The following is an 18,965-nucleotide window of genomic DNA, read 5'->3' as shown; positions in this document are numbered from 1 at the left end:
GCAAAATGTACTTTTATCTGAAAACAGGACTTTGGTCCACTGAGCAACAGTCCAGTTCCTTTTTCTCCTTAGCTCAGGTAAGACATTTCTGACGTCTCTGGATCATGAGTGGCTTGACACAAGGAATACGACAGTTGTAGCCAATGTCCTGGATACTTATGTGGTGGCTCTTGAAGAACTGACCCAAGCCACAGTCCACTCCTTGTGGATCCCCCAAAATTCTTTAAGGCCTTTTCTTGACAATCCTTTGAAGGCTGCGTTTATCAATGTTGCTTGCTCAACTTTTTCCACCACACTTTTTCCTTCCTTCCACTTCACTCCACTTTTTCACTATATTAAAATTTTCTTAAATCCTGACTTTTGGGTTTTCATTAGCTGTAGGCAATAATCATCAACATTAAAATAAATAAACACTTGAAATAGATCACTCTGCGTTGAATGAATCTAGAGCATTGATGGCCAACCTACGGCCTGCAAAGCCATGTCATGCGGCCCAGCAGTGACCGGACTTTATCAGCGCAGGGCGGACTGCGAACTAGTGAGCGTCTCTGGGTGGGGGGGATATCTGTGGATGATACTGAGGGGGGGATATCTGTGGATGACACTGAGGGGGGGATATCTGTGGATGACACTGAGGGGGGGATATCTGTGGATGACACTGAGGGGGGGGGGGATATCTGTGGATGACACTGAGGGGGGGGGGATATCTGTGGATGACACTGAGCGGGGGGGATATCTGTGGATGACACTGAGGGGGGAATATCTGTGGATGACACTGAGGGGGGATATCTGTGGATGACACCGAAGGGGGGGGGGATCTGTGGATGACACTGAGGGGGGCGGGATCTGTGGATGACACTGAGGGGGGCGGGATCTGTGGATGACACTGAGGGGGGGAATCTGTGGATGACACAGGGGGGATCTGTGGATGACACTGTGGGGGGGGATCTGTGGATGACACTGAGGGGGGGATCTGTGGATGACACTGAGGGGGGGATCTGTGGATGACACTGAGGGGGGGATCTGTGGATGACACTGTGGGGGGGATCTGTGGATGACACTGAGGGGGGGATCTGTGGATGACACTGAGGGGGGGATCTGTGGATGACACTGAGGGGGGGATCTGTGGATGACACTGAGGGGGGATCTGGGGAGGGGTGTGGGGATGTTGAGGTGGGAGCTCTGGAAGGGGTGGGAGGTCCAATAGGTATGTGGGGGTGGGAGATCCGGGAGGGGGGGGGGCCCATACATTTTTTTGCTAAGGGGCCCAGTAATTTCTAGCTACGCCCCTGATTGGTAAGATTGGGCGGGCACTGGAGCGATAGAGCGCCCTGCTGTAGGAGAAGCCGGCGGGAGATGAAAGGAGGAGGGGCCAGCTCCTGGTGGTGTCAGGCCCACGGCGCAAGCATGGCGGTGGAGGATCTGACTGAAGCCTAAAGACTAGACATCAAGGTAGACCTGCAGAAGAAGGTGACAGCGCAGTATGTGATGTATACATGTGTGTAATGTATGTAGTGCAGTGTGTGATCATCATACTGCACTACATACATTACACACATGTATACATCACATGCCCCCTCACAGTAATAATGCCAAGATATGTGCCCTCTTCACAGACGTAATGCTCACACATGCCCCCTCACAGTAGTTATGCCCAGATATGTGCCCCATCACAGTAATAATGCCAAGATATGTGCCCTCTTCACAGACATAATGCTCACACATGCCCCCTCACAGTAGTTATGCCCAGATATGTGCCCCTTACAGTAATAATGCCAAGATATGTGCCCTCTTCACAGTAGTAATGCTCACTCGTGCCCCCTTTACAGTAGTTATGCCCTGATATGTTCCCTCTTCACAGTAGTTATGCCCTGATATGTGCCCTCCTCACATTAGTTATACCCTGATATGTGCCCCCTCACAGTAGTTATGCCCAGATATGTGCCCTCTTCACAGTAGTTATGCCCTGATATGTGCCCTCCTCACAGTAGTTATGCCCTGATATGTGCCCCCTCAGAGTAGTTATGCCCTGATATGTGCCCCCTCAGAGTATTTATGCCCTGATATGTGCCCCCTCACAGTAGTTATGCCCTGATATGTGCCCCCTCACAGTAGTTATGCCCAGATATGTGCCCTCTTCACAGTAGTAATGCTCACACGTGCCCCCTCACAGCGCTTGCATTTCTTTCTGGCAAAGCTACCTGGTTCCGGCCCGCAAAATTTATACCAAGTCTAGTGCGGCCCTCAGACGAAAAATGGTTGGGCACCACTGATCTAGAGAATATACGAGTTTCACTTTTTGAAGTGAATTACTGAAATAAACAAGGTTTTCTATGATATTCTGATTTTATTGAGATGCACCTGTATGTAGGTTCTTGATGTTTTGTATCTAGCAGGCAGTGCATTATTCAGAGACAGATTGTTGGTTCTGTCATTACCTCCTGCAGTACACCACAGTGTAGATACGTCCAGGGAGAGTTTTTTCTGAACCATGCATGATTACTCTTTGGTAGTGTTGAGCGAACTTGTGTTTTAAGTTCGGCGTCTAAAGTTCAGGTTTAGGTTATCGAAGTATCCCGTTATGGATTCCGCTACCATGGACCATAACGGAGTTTAGAATCCACAACGGGATACTTCGATAACCTGAACTCGAACTTTAGACGCCGAACTTAAAACACAAGTTCGCTCAACACTACTCTTTGGGATCCTCCTGGTTCACCTTGCCAGGACGCTCCACACAAGCCTAGTTCTCTTTCCCTTTAATTACAGGATCTAAGCTATGTAGATTTTATTGCTTATCTTTAAATTACCTCCTCCACCAATTCAGTCAATTACAAATTTCTCTTCCTTATTTGACAGAGGTTATTATTTTGTCGGTTTGTCAGGCAGTGATAAGAAAGTGGACTATCCTAAATTGATAATAGTGCGACTACACTAATTGCTGGGTCTAGAAAGGACATACGTGGAAAGGCACAAAGAAACACAAACCAAATTTATTTTTGATAAATGAAACCCCTTTACTGTTAGGCTTTGGTCAAAAAATATAGTTCAGTTTATGACAATACACGCAATGGCTGGTTCAGAAAACCTCAAGGAACTAGTCCTCCTTGAAAACTTAAGGGCTAACTCACATGGTGGATTTTGCCAATGGCAAAGACGTATGCTGCAGCAGAAACCCCTCTGGTTTGGATTGTGATTTTTCAGTTTGAATGGAGAAGACCCACTCCCGCTATAGCCCCAATGAACTGAGTTATATTGTGAACAGACACATGTTGCAGTTTATAGTATCATTCAAGTGGACACTGCACCAACTAAGGACATGTCCTTTCTTGCATGGTAATAATAGAAAAACCACAACTGCATGAGTGGCAGCATATCCTGGTGTTTTTTGGAGCCGAATATGAAGCCGCCATATGAACTAGCCCTTAAAGCTTATGGTGGGAGAACATGGAGCAATTCTTAACAGTAGATAGTCCTGCAGGATTTAGGGCAATACTACAAAATGTTATCTTCACATGTAATTAAAACAGCAACGTTGCTGATAGGGATATTCTCATCGCATATCCTTTGTCCTCTGAAACCTCCAGCTAGCTCTGATCACCATTGCTCACTATCCCACATGAAATGTAATCACTGTTTAACAAGTAGAGCCCAAATGAGAGGTAGACCTACTGGCCAGTACTTATCTGAGACATACAAGGTACTAGTAATTCATCCACATGTCTCCATTCATGTTCTGCAGGTAATAAAGCAGGAGGCAGGATACATATGAAACACATATATGAGCATCACTTGGTCACTGAATTCATGTTCCCATTATTCAGGGGTTAATTAACAGATGTGACATCACAAGCGATTCCCACCACCGATATATCACTCAGCTCCAGTATCTAGATAGGCTTACCATTAAACCGCAGGAATGTACATATGGGGTTAATTATCACAGATCACAGGGTCAGATAAATATAGTCATCATGCCACCATTAATCACTGTCTCCGCACAGGAGGGTTAGTCTGTAGGAGCAATGAAGGTCACAGCGCTAGGAGAAAGTACAATGTCTGTCAGTGACAATGGTGACGTTGTCGTGGAACAAATAGAAGATTTTATCTTTTGTGTTGAAATTCTGAGGGGTGGTTTTGCATAGAATTGTAGGTAGGATGTTAGAAGGATCTGCCATTCCTGTGCCACTTCAGCCAGGGTTTTCCCCAGTCTAGACTAGCCCGTGTAACGCGGCCTGGGCTCACTAGTAGGATAGATCACTGCTACTTGAGTCAGTCAGGGCTTGAAAATGACAGCATTGACAGTGGAGGTCTGAGCCAGTGCATGCTGCTTTATCTGAACTAACCCTTAGCTGAGTTCACCTATCTGTATAGTGAGCGCCCAGAGGGGCAAGTGTTTTATGTTGTTTGTTCTGTTAAGAGAATTGCTCAAAGTGATTATATAACTTTGATGCCCGTTTTTCACTGGTTCAGCAATCAAAACAAGTTGGACTTTTAAAATTTGAGCAGATTTTATTATTGACAACCCCAGATAGATCCAAACACTTTAAATACTGTTTGAATGAATATAAAATATTAATATGTCCACATACATTATAAAACTATTGCATGGGATGTGTTACTATTCCTCGTTTCCCTCTGGATTCTCCCATTGTGTGGATGGATGAATACAGTAATAGGAATCTGGGATAATTCCACCCTGTTAATGCTTCTGAATAAATGGAGTTATTATATATTTTTTGCTTGTATAGCATGCCCTACATTCCAAGCAAGAGTTTGGCCTCCCCTGATCTAAAAAGTTACTACATATAGACATCAAAATGGATTCTTTCCTGTATGACTTCTCTGATGATCCCTAAGTCTGGATATAGAAATAAAACATATCCCACATTCTGAACATGAATATGGCTTCAATCCTGTGTGAATTCTCTCATGGTAAACAAGACTTGATTTGTCTTTAAAACATTTTCCACATTCTGAACATGAATACGGCTTCTCTCCTGTGTGAATTCTCTTATGTGTAACGAGATTGGATTTTGAAGTAAAACTTTTCCCACATTCTGAACATGAATATGGCTTCCTACCTGTGTGACGTATGTGATGTCCCATAAGTCTGGCATTAGTAGTAAAACATTCTCCACATTCTGAACATGAATATGGCTTCTCTCCTGTGTGACTTCTCTCATGTATAGCAAGATATGCTTTAACTGTAAAACATTTCCCACATTCTAAACATGCATATGATTTCTCTCCTGTGTGAGTTCTCTCATGTGTAACAAGATTTGATTTCTGTGTAAAACATTTCCCACATTTTGAACATGAATATGGCTTCTCTCCTGTGTGAATTCTCTCATGGCAAACAAGACCTGATCTGTCTTTAAAACATTTCCCACATTCTGAACACGTATACGGCTTCTCTCCTGTGTGATTTCTCGTATGTCTAACAAAATTTGATTTATCTGTAAAACGCTTCCCACACTCTGAACATGAATATGGTTTCTCTCCTGTGTGACTTCTCTTATGAGTAACAAGATTTGATTTGTGTGTAAAACATTTCCCACATTCTGAACATGAATATGGTTTCTCTCCTGTGTGACGTCCCTCATGTCTAACAAGATTTGATTTCTGTGTAAAATATTTCCCACACTGTGAACATGAATATGGCTTCTCCCCTATGTGAATTCCTCTTCGTGTAGAAAGAACTGAGTTTTTTGTAAAGTCTTTAACCTCTTTCTGACCTGTACTTGTGGTAGCAATCTGTGATTGGTCAGGAGAAGGTTCCTCATGATTAGGGGGATTACATGACAGATCTGTACTGTGAAGACCTGGATGTACATTAAGGGTAATGAGATTTTCTCCTGAAGAGTGCTTTGTGATATCTGTGTCCTCTAGTGATAAGGTGGAGTTTTCTTCAGAACTCTCAGTGGGATTTTCTGTAAAAAGTAAAAATATTGGAATTTGTGATTTTGTTTTTCAAACTACAGAATTAAAACATTTCTATTAGGATGGAAGTGGGCATAACAGGTAAAGTAAAGGCCATTCATTCTCAATTTATTCGTGGCTTCAGCTGAAAAACTTGCACATGTAATTCCAGCCTTATATTTGTATAACAATTCAACCCCTTCCTGATTTTTGATTTACTCCCTGCCTTCCAAGAGCCATAACAATTTTATTTTTGCAAAGGATACAATAATATTTGTTATGGTTCTCAAGTACACAGCAATGGAAAATGGTGCAATACAACGGTGTGTAAAAAAAAAATAATCTGTATTTATTGTACATTATACACACAAATAATTAAAATCCAATAAACTATAATTCACAATTCCAGTGTAATATAAATGACCACGGGTCCCTTGCGGTTATTAAAATGGCTGGGCACTTTAATTATAGCCATTTTCTATGGAAAGCATTTGGTATTAGTCAATATTTAAATATTGCTATATGTGCCAATTCAGAAAATTTGCTCAAACCAATAAAAAACAAAGTTCTTGCAGTAAATTATATCAATCAGATCGATCTGCACAGACCATTTAGATTTTGTATTGTTATACCAGTTCGCATCCAGTGAGGAACATGACAAAGGTCAAGGTGGTGACTTTTCTTGGAATTTGCAGATATCTGTGGGATGTGCTAAAAAACAAGTCTGATCAATAGAGGCCGTAGTCACACCTTACAGGATCTGATACAGGACACCTCAGAGGTTTTGTGGAGTCCATGCCTCTATGGGTCACAGACTTAGGTTTTATGTTATGGCTGATCAGTATATATAAAAAAAAAATGATTTCTTATACAGTATATATTGTATACCAATAGCTGGTAAAGTTCTGGAGGGATGTATGTGTCACCTAAGTTTCTAAACTAGGTGTCACCAGCACATTTAGTTTGTAAATAAATTCTGGGCTGGATTTAGCATAGAATTTCTAGGTAGGTTGGTATTAGGATCTGCCATTCCTGTTCCACTACAGCAAAGGTTTACCCCAGTCCAGACTAGCCCCAATGAAATGGCCTGGACTTGTTAGTAGGATAAATCACTGATGGTTAGGTCAATCAGGGCCTGGGAAGGTCTGAGCCAGTGGATACGGCTTTATGTGAACTAAGACTTTGCTGTGGTCACCTATCTGTATAGCGAGCTCTCAGGTAGGCAGGTGTTTTCTGTTTGTTCTATGAATTGCTCACAGTAATGATTTACTGTAACTTTGATGTCTCTTCTTCACTAGTTCAGCAATAAAGATATTGCCGACACCAAAAGCCTGGACAGATCTCAACAAAATATATACATATACATACACACAGTATTGGACACCTACAGATTCCACCTTCAGTGAAGGCTTTCTATAAGATTTTGGAGGGTGTCCATGGGAATTTTTTTGCCTATTCACCCAGAAAAGCATTTGTGAGGTGAGACACTGACGTTTGAGGAGAGGGCCTGGCTCACATTCTCTGTTTTTGTTTATCCCAAAAGGTGTTGGATGGGGGTTGAGGTCAGGACTAGTCAAGTTCTTCCACACCAAAGTCACCCAACCATGCCTTTATGGAGCTGGCTTTGTTCTTTGGGGCACAGTTATGATGAAGCAGAAAAAGGCCTTCCCCAATCCGTTCCCACAAAGTCAAAAGCATACAATTGTCCCAAAAAATTCTTGGTCTGCTCAAGCTTCAAGATTTCCTTTACTAGAACAAAGCGGTCGAGGGCAACCCCTGAAAAACACCCCATAGAATTATTCCTCCTCCACCAAACTTTCAGCTTATACAATGCAGTCAGGCAAGTGACGTTCTATACCAAACCCAGACTCGTCCATCAGACCGCCTGATAGAGAATTGTGATTGGTCACTCCATATAACACCACCAGAGTCCAGTGGTGGCATGCTGTACACCCCTCCATCTCACACCTGTCATTGTGCTTGGTGATGTAAGTTTTGCACGCAACTGCTTGCCCGTGGAAACCCATGTCATGAAGCTCCCGACACAGCACAGTTTTTGTGCTGATGTTAATGTCAGAGGAAGTTTGTAGTCAACAGAGTGTTGATGACTTTAACGCACTATGCTCCTCAGCACTTGGCGACCCAACTCGAACTTTACATGATCTCCACTTTGTGGCTGAATTGCTGTGGTTCCTTCAGCTTTAGAATAATACCACTCACAGGTGATGGTGGAATATCTAGGACATTTCAGGAATTGACTTGTAGCAGAGGTGGCTCCTATTACAGGACCAAGCTGGAATTCAGGTTGCTCCTCAGAATAAGCCATTCTTTCGCAATGTCTGTAAAGGCAGACAACATGGCTAGGGGATGGATTTTATACACATGTGGTAATTGCAGACTGTCTGGCTAGAGGCTGGATGTTATACATCTGTGGGAATAGACTGAATGAAACACCTAAATTCAATGATTAAAAGTCATGGCCCGATACTTTTCTCCATATACTGTTTATCTTAGTTTTGTGAACTCCTAGAACATGTACAGCATAGGTGGGGTGAAACAAGGAAGGTGTGTTAGCACCTCAAGCATCGCACACTCATCAGTGATAGCTTTCTCACAGTTGTCAAGTAGATGACAAAGGAAAAACCACCAATCACTGTGTGGGCGATGGAAGCAGGACTCACAGGATTTCTCTAGGAGTCCTGGCAGCATTTGTACAGATTTTTACATGAAAACCTATTATCCTAGACCTTAGTGTCCACTCTACAATCCACAAAAGGAGTGTTCTAACCGGATAAACCACAGAAACGAAGCTGGTCCAGAGGGTTCCTGTGCTCCATGGATCCAGCTGCTGAGAGCTCAGAGGATCGGCTTATATTACTGGAGAAAACCTCAGTTGGTCACATATTGAATATGTAAGTAATATTACACATCACTCATCCAGATATAATACAGCGGAAGCTCTTCCTCAGCCTTCTACTAACTATTCTGAAATGTGCTCTGCCTGGAGGAGCAGTACTGCTCTATCTGAGCTCCAGCAGCAGTGTCCGTGCAGGGAGAGTGGCTTGGAATCAGCTGATCCTCTTGACACAGTAAAAATAAAGATTAAAATTTTTGACATTGTTTTAATGATTGTATCCCCTCTTGATGTTACTTGGGCTCTCTCATACATGTCCTTATTTTATGCTGTTTTACTCCTCTTGTATAAATGTTACGGACAACTGTGCCAAGTAACTGGTGTGACGTTGGGCTAATCCTGAGGGCACTGTCCTGGCGGTCCCCTGGTTTTCACCCTTTAATTCTTATACAGTGGGATCTGGTCTTCGCAGTAGGACAGCCACCAGGCCACTTCCTCCTAGAACAGTCTAGGTATACTTGGCAGATGACCCACAGAGGTCAGAGACACCAGTGCAAAGCACCAGAGGAACAGGCAAAGCACACAGAGACCCAGGCTAAGGTCATACAGGCAGAGTATATGAAATCCAAAGCGAATACTGAATACAGGCATGAACCAGAACAAGGAGCCCTAGCAGGCTGACAGATATGGACAATGCTGGTCAGGCAGGCTGCAGGAACCCAAGCAGGCAGGCTGCAGGAACCCAAGCAGGCACGCTGCAGGAACCCAAGCAGGCAGGCTGCAGGAACCAAAGCAGGCAGGCTGCAGGAACCAAAGCAGGCAGGCTGCAGGAACCCAAGCAGGCAGGCTGCAGGAACCCAAACAGGCAGGCTGCAGGAACCCAAACAGGCAGGCTGCAGGAACCCAGGCAGCATAAGGGTACATTCACACAACTGTATGTCTTTTGCAGTACGCAAATTGCGAATCCGCAAAATACTGAATACAGGCATGAACCAGAACAAGGAGCCCTAGCAGGCTGACAGATATGGACAATGCTGGTCAGGCAGGCTGCAGGAACCCAAGCAGGCAGGCTGCAGGAACCCAAGCAGGCAGGCTGCAGGAACCCAAGCAGGCAGGCTGCAGGAACCAAAGCAGGCAGGCTGCAGGAACCCAAGCAGGCAGGCTGCAGGAACCCAAACAGGCAGGCTGCAGGAACCCAAACAGGCAGGCTGCAGGAACCCAGGCAGCATAAGGGTACATTCACACAACTGTATGTCTTTTGCAGTACGCAAATTGCGGATCCGCAAAACACTGATATTGGCCGTGTGCGTTCCACATATTGCAGAGTGCAAGTGGCCAGCCCTATGATAGAAATGCCTATTCTTGTCCGCGATTGCAGACAAGAATAGGACGTATTCTACCTTTTTTGCAGGGATGCGTAACGGAAGTATGGATGCGGACAGCACATGGTGTCTCGTCCGTATCTTTCACTGCCCCATTGAAATTAATGAGTCTTGATCCATTCCGAAATGCGGACCCATAAATATGGTCAGGTGAATGGGAAACAGAGCAGAAGCCGGCAGACACGGATGCCGCAAGCTCCATGGAGATCTTACTGCCAAAGGCACGGAGGCGGAACAGGAACACAGTTGCACACACAGAGCAGATTAACCCATTCAATACTGCAGTAAAGGAGATAAAAAAAACACCATTTGTGCATCCATTTTCTGGCCGCCTGTCCATCTTAAATGGCCGTTTTGCATCAGTTTTCATGGCCATTGAAAATGGCCACGGAAAACAGATTAATTTCATAGTTTTTTTTTAAAATAAAGATTCCAACCCCCACAGTGCCTCAGCATACATAATGCACCCTATAGGGCCCCAGCAGTAATAGTGTCCATAGTAGTGGCCCCTAGCTGTAATAATGTCCCCCATTAGTGGCCCCAGCAGTATTAATGTCTCACCTTATCCACTTGCATGCACAGAGGCAGTCGCTCCCCCCTGCGCTCAGCGTGATGATGTCACCGCACTCTCCCAGCATGAGTCTGTGGTGATGTCATCATGCAGAGCGCAGTTCCATTGGCAGGTCCTTTTCAATCAAGAGAAGTGCCTGCTTCTGTGTGTGTAAGTGGATGAGGTGATTAATTTTTTTTGTTTAATTTTTAATGTTTAATTTTTTTAACCCCTAAAAAGCCCATTTCGCACTAGTGCACCTGTTTTTCAACAGTAATCTCTATTTGGATCTGTTTCTCATCTTGGATGGTCGTCAGTTATCTGGGATTATAGTGAGATTGGATGTAATTGGACGCCTCGTATTCTAGAACCAGCAGAACATGAAAAGTAACACTCCAAGTGATTGGTACTTGTGATCTTAAACCCCGCCCCTGCAGAACTCTAACCTTACAATCCCTGTGTTGGACAGATTATAAGAGCAGAACAGATCAGTCAAGAGCACATGGCAGATCATCTGCAGACATTTCTGTGACTGTCCCGCTCCTCTGAATGTGGCTTGTAATAATGGGGGGATCCGACCTCCTTCTCCAGTTACGTATCTCAAGTTGTATCTTTTCTGCTTGTGGAGTGAGTAGAGGATCCCAGACATGAAGGGCAGGATAACGACTGGAAAGTCACTATGATGGACTCTCCTTATAAAAGTAAGGACCTGTTCACACCACATCTGAGCCTCCAGCAGAACATATGTGCGGAGGGTTTCCTGATATTTCCCTCTGACAGAAGCTCCGACGTCAGGCTCTATACAGTCACACAGGGGCGGACATTGCCCATAAGCTCCATGTATGATCTACACTGTATATGCTGCGGAACACGGATTTCACAAGACGCCTCTGATAGAGCAGTGTAGTCTACTATACCGGCCCGATGGAGACCAGAAGGACACGCTCCCATCATGTGACTGGAGCCCTATGGATATGACTGACATACAGTACAGACCGAAAGTTTGGACACACCTTCTCATTCAAAGAGTTTTCTTTATTTTCATGACTATGAAAATTGTAGCTTCACACTGAAGGCATCAAAACTATGAATTAACACATGTGGAATTATATACATAACAAAAAAGTGTGAAACAACTGAAAATATGTCATATTCTAGGTTCTTCAAAGTAGCCACCTTTTGCTTTGATTACTGCTTTGCACACTCTTGGCATTCTCTTGATGAGCTTCAAGATGTAGTCACCTGAAATGGTCTTCCAACGGTTTTGAAGGAGTTCCCAGAGATGCTTAGCACTTGTTGGCCCTTTTGCCTTCACTCTGCGGTCCAGCTCACCCCAAACCATCTCGATTGGGTTCAGGTCCGGTGACTGTGGAGGCCAGGTCATCTGGAGCAGCACCCCATCACTCTCCTTCATGGTCAAATAGCCCTTACACAGCCTGGAGGTGTGTTTGGGGTCATTGTCCTGTTGAAAATAAATGATGGTCCAACTAAACACAAACCGGATGGAATAGCATGCCGCTGCAAGATGCTGTGGTAGCCATGCTGGTTCAGTATGCCTTCAATTTTGAATAAATCCCCAACAGTGTCACCAGCAAAGCACCCCCACACCATCACACCTCCTCCTCCATGCTTCACGGTGGGAACCAGGCATGTAGAGTCCATCCGTTCACCTTTTCTGCGTCGCACAAAGACACGGTGGTTGGAACCAAAGATCTCAGATTTGGACTCATCAGACCAAAGCACAGATTTCCACTGGTCTAATGTCCATTCCTTGTGTTCTTTAGCCCAAACAAGTCTCTTCTGCTTGTTGCCTGTCCTTAGCAGTGGTTTCCTAGCAGATATTCTACCATGAAGGCCTGATTCACACAGTCTCCTCTTAACAGTTGTCCTAGAGATGTGTCTGCTGCTAGAACTCCGTGTGGCATTGACCTGGTCTCTAATCGGAGCTGCTGTTAACCTGCAATTTCTGAGGCTGGTGACTCGGATGAACTTATCCTCCGCAGCAGAGGTGACTCTTGGTCTTCCTTTCCTGGGGCGGTCCGCATGTGAGCCAGTTTCTTTGTAGCGCTTGATGGTTTTTGTGACTGCACTTGGGGACACTTTCAAAGTTTTCCCAATTTTTCGGACTGACTGACCTTAATTTCTTAAAGTAATGATGGCCACTCGTTTTTCTTTACTTAGCTGCTTTTTTCTTGCCATAATACAAATTCTAACAGTCTATCCAGTAGGACTATCAGCTGTGTATCCACCTGACTTCTCCACAACGCAACTGATGGTCCCAACCCCATTTATAAGGCAAGAAATCCCACTTATTAAACCTGACAGGGCACACCTGTGAAGTGAAAACCATTTCAGGTGACTACCTCTTGAAGCTCATCAAGAGAATGCCAAGAGTGTGCAAAGCAGTAATCAAAGCAAAAGGTGGCTACTCTGAAGAACCTAGAATATGACATATTTTCAGTTGTTTCACACTTTTTTGTTATGTATATAATTCCACATGTGTTAATTCATAGTTTTGATGCCTTCAGTGTGAATCTACAATTTTCATAGTCATGAAAATAAAGAAAACTCTTTGAATGAGAAGGTGTGTCCAAACTTTTGGTCTGTACTGTATAAAGAACACGTAACCTCTAATGTAATGGGAGAAGAAACTATGGAGCTCCTCCATTACATGTCACTGCACACACGTGTATACACTGCACATGACGGGTCTTACCTTGTGATATAAGAGGCTGGTGCTCCTCCATTACATGTCACTGCACACACGTGTATACACTGCACATGACGGGTCTTACCTTGTGATATAAGAGGCTGGTGCTCCTCAATTACATGTCACTGCACACACGTGTATACACTGCACATGACGGGTCTTACCTTGTGATATAAGAGGCTGGTGCTCCTCCATTACATGTCACTGCACACACGTGTATACACTGCACATGACGGCTCTTACCTTGTGATATAAGAGGCTGGTGCTCCTCCATTACATGTCACTGCACACACGTGTATACACTGCACATGACGGGTCTTACCTTGTGATATAATAGGCTGGTGCTCCTCCATTACATGTCACTGCACACAGGTGTATACACTGCACATGACGGCTCTTACCCTGTGATATAAGAGGCTGGTGCTCCTCCATTACATGTCACTGCACACACGTGTATACACTGCACATGACGGCTCTTACCTTGTGATATTAGAGGCTGGTGCTCCTCCATTACATGTCACTGCACACACGTGTATACACTGCACATGACGGCTCTTACCTTGTGATATAAGAGGCTGGTGCTCCTCCATTACATGTCACTGCACACACGTGTATACACTGCACATGACGGCTCTTACCTTGTGATATTAGAGGCTGGTGCTCCTCCATTACATGTCACTGCACACACGTGTATACACTGCACATGGCGGCTCTTACCTTGTGATATAAGAGGCTGGTGCTCCTCCATTACATGTCACTGCACACACGTGTATACACTGCACATGACGGCTCTTACCTTGTGATATAAGAGGCTGGTGCTCCCCCATTACATGTCACTGCACACACGTGTATACAATGCACATGACGGGTCTTACCTTGTGATATAAGAGGCCGGTGCTCCTCCATTACATGTCACTGCACACACGTGTACACACTGCACATGACGGCTCTTACCTTGTGATATAAGAGGCTGGTGCTCCTCCATTACATGTCACTGCACACACGTGTATACACTGCACATGATGGCTCTTACCTTGTAATATAAGAGGCTGGTGCTCCTCCATCATGGCCTCCTTGTACAGATCCTTGTGTCCTTCTATATACTCCCACTCCTCCATGGAGAAATAGACAGTGACGTCCTGACACCTTATAGGAACCTGACAACACAATGACACCGTCATCACCCAGACCCCTCCAGTGCTGTTACTGGAGAATTTCCCAGCATTCCCAGCAGTGTCACCTCTCCAGTCAGCAGCTCCATCATCTTGTAGGTGAGTTCTAGGATCTTCTGCTCATGTATCAGGGGGTGAGGGGGAGGCTCTGTGATGGGGGGAGGGGTCCTGCTCCGTCCTCCTGACTCCTGGAGATGGATGATGGGAGTCACACAGTCCCCCGAAGTCTTCTTCACTATTGTGTACTCCTGTGGATGGAGAGAGACACTTAGGGAATAAACCCTTCAGGGGCCATGTGCTCTCCTCCGGCCCTTTCCTCCTGGGTACAACGTGACTACTTACCTCCTCATGGCTCCTACAACATGACTATTGGTCACTGGTCACATTATACATCACTCACCATATTGGGGGCTGATCTTCAGGTTCTCCATCACTTGGAAGGTCTGGAGGCCGTTCTACAGGACCCTGGACTCTTCCTATCACTTCCTATGATGGATTCGCCTTCCCGATGTCTGACTTGTTACAGAATACAATAAAGAGGAGAGAAATCTAGAAAAGTTTACCTCTCCGCTCAGCAGGGAGATGATCTCCAAGGTGAGGTCTAATATTCTTCTGCTGATCTCCTTCCTGTCCATCCTTGGTGGTCATTCAGGAGAAGAGGAGAGAACTGGAGGAGCTGGAGCTTAGCAATAAAGAAGTTGAGAAGGACCTGTGATGACATCACTGTCATGTGATCACTGAATGACCCATTGAGCTCCGCCCCCACTGATCACATGATGGTGACGTCTCCCCAGGTCCTTCACACCTCGTCTTCTCCCACTGGAGAGCTCCACCCCCACACTGATCACATGACGGTGACGTCACCGCAGGTCCTTCAGCTCTGGCAGTGCAGCAGATACTGGGCAGGTCCTGGTCGGTAGTCAGGGCTCTTGTTCTCTCTGGTATCAGCCATTCCTCCAGCCTGCAGGTAAGATGTGTAAGGAAATTATGTCTGTATCCACACACGATCACATATATGTATTAATTCTGCCTTATATGCTTGTATTAATGTATACAGAGTTCTTCTTTAAAGGAAATATTTTATATTCTTATAACACCAAGTCTAGTAACACAAGCTGGCAGGAAGTGGCTGTCTGAAGCTCAAAACCGCATGGCTAGAAAGAGATATGCATGCTTTGCAAAAGAATGCCACATTTATGATGAAGGTACCTGGAGAGAGAATTGCTGAATGCATGACATCATAGCTGCAGAAACAGATATATGCATATATACCTTTTCTATCTCGGTCAGCAGCTGTTTTTTTTTGTTAGTCACAGCTCTGGTGTGTATAGTTTGTATAGAGGTGAAATTGATAAATTCGTTACCTGATTGGATTAGGCTTGGGGGAGGGGTATGGTAATTTTGTGGTTTGTAGCTATAAATTTTCTACGATGTCAAAATAAAGGAGCAGCCATTTTAAACCTATCAACGTGTATTGGTCTTCAGTGGTTGTCCGGCCGGTGATTCACACACAGACAAACCAGGGGCCCTTTCAATTGGTAGCAGAGGATGGTTAGGTGACTTGGACCCGTCTCCCACAAGGTTTTGGGGATAGTCCAGCAGCCTTTTCTATTGTATTAAAGGCTACATTGGAAGATTGGGAACCAAAGAGGGGATCCACCTTAATACAGTACACAGACGACCTTTTACTCTCCAATTCGGAGTTAGAAGCCTGCGAAATAGATTCACAGAGTTTATTAGACCACTTGGCAAGCAAAGGACACCTGGCCTCGAAGAAGAAAATCCAATATGCAAGTACCCAGGTAGAGTATCTGGGGTGCATAATAGAGGCAGGAGAGAGAAAGATCTCACCCACTAGAGTCAAGGCAGTGACCTCCCTAAGCAGGCCAAGGGACAAAGCTACAATGCTGTCCTTTCTAGGGTCAATAGTGCATTGTAGGCAGTGGATTCCCGATTGCTCCCATTGGGATTCAATCCTAAGAAAAACTACACTCACAGAAGCACCGAAGGTAGTGGAGTGGACAGAGGACAGAGTAGAAGCCTTTGAGAGATTGATTCGGTCCCTGACCCAAGCCCCAGCCTTGGCCCTGGCAGATTATGAAAAGCCATTCCAATTATACTGTGTGGTATCAGGATAAACCTAGGCAGCGGTTTTGACACAGACACATGGGGGAAGAAACAGGCCTGTTTCATACCTATCGAGAAAATTACCTCCTGTAGTTCTTGGAATGCCTCACTGTCTCCAAGCATTAGCAGCTGCGGCTATGTCAGTAAAGGATGCTACTAAGATAGTCCATGGAAATATAATGGAACTTTTCACCACTCATACAGTCTTGTCCCTCCTTCAAAACATGACCACACAACACATGACAGCTCAGAGACTGTCCGGATATGAGACCATATTACTCAGTACGGCAAACCTGGTGATAAAGACATGTCCAGACACCTCACCAGTGATAAGATTTTTGCATACACTTTTGAGACTTAAGCGTGAAGGTTCTGACGAACAAGTAGACCCAATACCTGAACACAGATGTGATGAAATGATCTTGTCATGCACAACACCTAGGAAAGATTTAAAGGACACACCACAGACTGACAGTATAGATGTTTTTGTGGATGGATCATGCACAAGACCAGATGATAGGACGTACCAAACAGGTTATGCAGTGGTCATGCTCCCAAGTCAAGTGATAGAAGCTGAGCCAATTGTCACCTTTCCTCCTCTTTCCACAGACCCAACTCATCCATTCTTGCCCGGAGACAAAGTTCTGGTGAAACAACTGGCTGCCCGCCACAAGACTGGTCCAATATACCAAGGTCCATTTGAGGTTCTAAGAGTTGCTCGAACGGCTGTCCTTACTGACCAGAGTCCACAGTGGATACACGCCAGCCGGCTCAAGAAGACACCGGAAGGAGTCCTCAAGGAATTCCCCGGACAAGCATGAGTCCTTCGGACAAGATGCCTTCAAAGGAAATTACTTTGATCATACCCCCAAGCCTGCAAAGTAGATATGAGCGATGGCTAAGAGGCTATCCTAAACCACTTTGTCCAGAGGATCCAAAGACTATGCAGGACTTGTATGAGGAAGAATTTATGTTCAGGGAGTATACCAATGAACTAGAGACTGAGGACTTGAAAGATCAAAACTTTCCTGAACCGTTTAGTAAGCAGATGGTTCAGAGAATGAAACTGTCAGATGGTGGAAGACAATGGATAAATCCTTTCCCTGCCAGGCAAATAAACAAAACGGACATTAAGTATGGAAGTACTGACCCTATTAACATAGTTCAATGGATGTGTTTAATGGGACTAAGAAGTGGGCAAAATACCTTCAGTGATATTCCAGCACCTCGTCTACCAAAGGGCTGGGTAGTGTGTTGTGGGTTATGGTGCCATACTACAATTCCTTTTCCTAAAGATCCTAGTTCAAAAGGGTGGTGCACTATGGTCCAACTCTTCCCATACATGAGTGCACAATCAGGAAAAGAAGTACGAATGGGACCAGCCCATGGGATGCTCATTTTCCATAACACTCACAGGAAAAAGAGGGCACTGACGAGCACATGGGAAAAGTTTTACATGAGCATCTTAGGCCCGTCAGGAACTGCAATGGCCCTAGTAAGATTAGATGCCTTCCAGGAATTAGTCGAGGGATGGGTTAATATCACCACAAAAGACCTGGGGATGATAAATGAAGAAATGAGAAAAATAAGGATGGAACAGGAAGTGATTAGGCAGAGACAGGAGAGACTGATGATGGCAGTCACTGGACTGTGTGATCAAACAGAAAACAAACAAATCTGTTGCATTTATTTCTCCAACTTCACCAAAGACACAAAGGACATTGAGGTACCAGATTACTATGATATAATCAACAGTCATCAAGAGGAAAGGGAGAGATTACAAGGGGCATTACACAATATGCCAGGGTCATGGAACCCTTTTGACTTGATAGGAGACTGGACAGGAGGTATCTTTTCCGGAATTTTCAACTTCTTCAGAAAGGCAGGCGTGGTTATTTTGATGATTTTGGTATTCCTACTCCTTATATATTGCCTAATAAAGTTCACAATATGGGGAATAGGAAAGACCTCTCAATTGATAAAGCATAAGAAACCACCAGAAGATTCAGGTGAATATGTCACCCTTAAAAAGAGAAGAACTCTGTATACATTAATACAAGCATATAAGGCTGAATTAATACATATATGTGAACGTGTGTGGATACAGACATAATTTCCTTACAAGATGAGCTGTGAGGAGACAGTGTGGTGGAGAGCTCAGACATGTCACCTCTGGAGAGTCTCCTCCATTACACACAAGGAATCCTTCTCCGCTCCTCAGCTTAGTATGATGGGGGGAGTAGTAGTG

At 44.7% G+C, this 18,965-nt stretch overlaps 1 long non-coding RNA gene and 1 pseudogene across 1 annotated transcript; one reads left to right on the top strand and one right to left on the bottom strand.

The window, feature by feature from the left end:
- Nucleotides 1–3,026: 3,026 nt before the first annotated feature.
- LOC122923685 lies at nt 3,027–14,507 on the bottom strand (annotated as a pseudogene).
- Nucleotides 14,508–15,502: 995 nt separating this feature from the next.
- On the top strand, nt 15,503–18,753 carry LOC122923690. The gene is made up of 3 exons (XR_006387317.1): nt 15,503–15,557; nt 17,327–17,768; nt 18,721–18,753. It is a non-coding gene; the product is annotated as an uncharacterized LOC122923690 (long non-coding RNA).
- Nucleotides 18,754–18,965: the final 212 nt, after the last annotated feature.

The sequence above is a fragment of the Bufo gargarizans genome, unplaced genomic scaffold, assembly GCF_014858855.1.
Source record: "Bufo gargarizans isolate SCDJY-AF-19 unplaced genomic scaffold, ASM1485885v1 original_scaffold_1806_pilon, whole genome shotgun sequence".
NCBI classification, from domain to species: Eukaryota; Metazoa; Chordata; class Amphibia; order Anura; family Bufonidae; genus Bufo; species Bufo gargarizans.
Note: the sequence above shows the minus strand (reverse complement) of the source record. Positions and strands in the feature narration are given on the sequence as shown.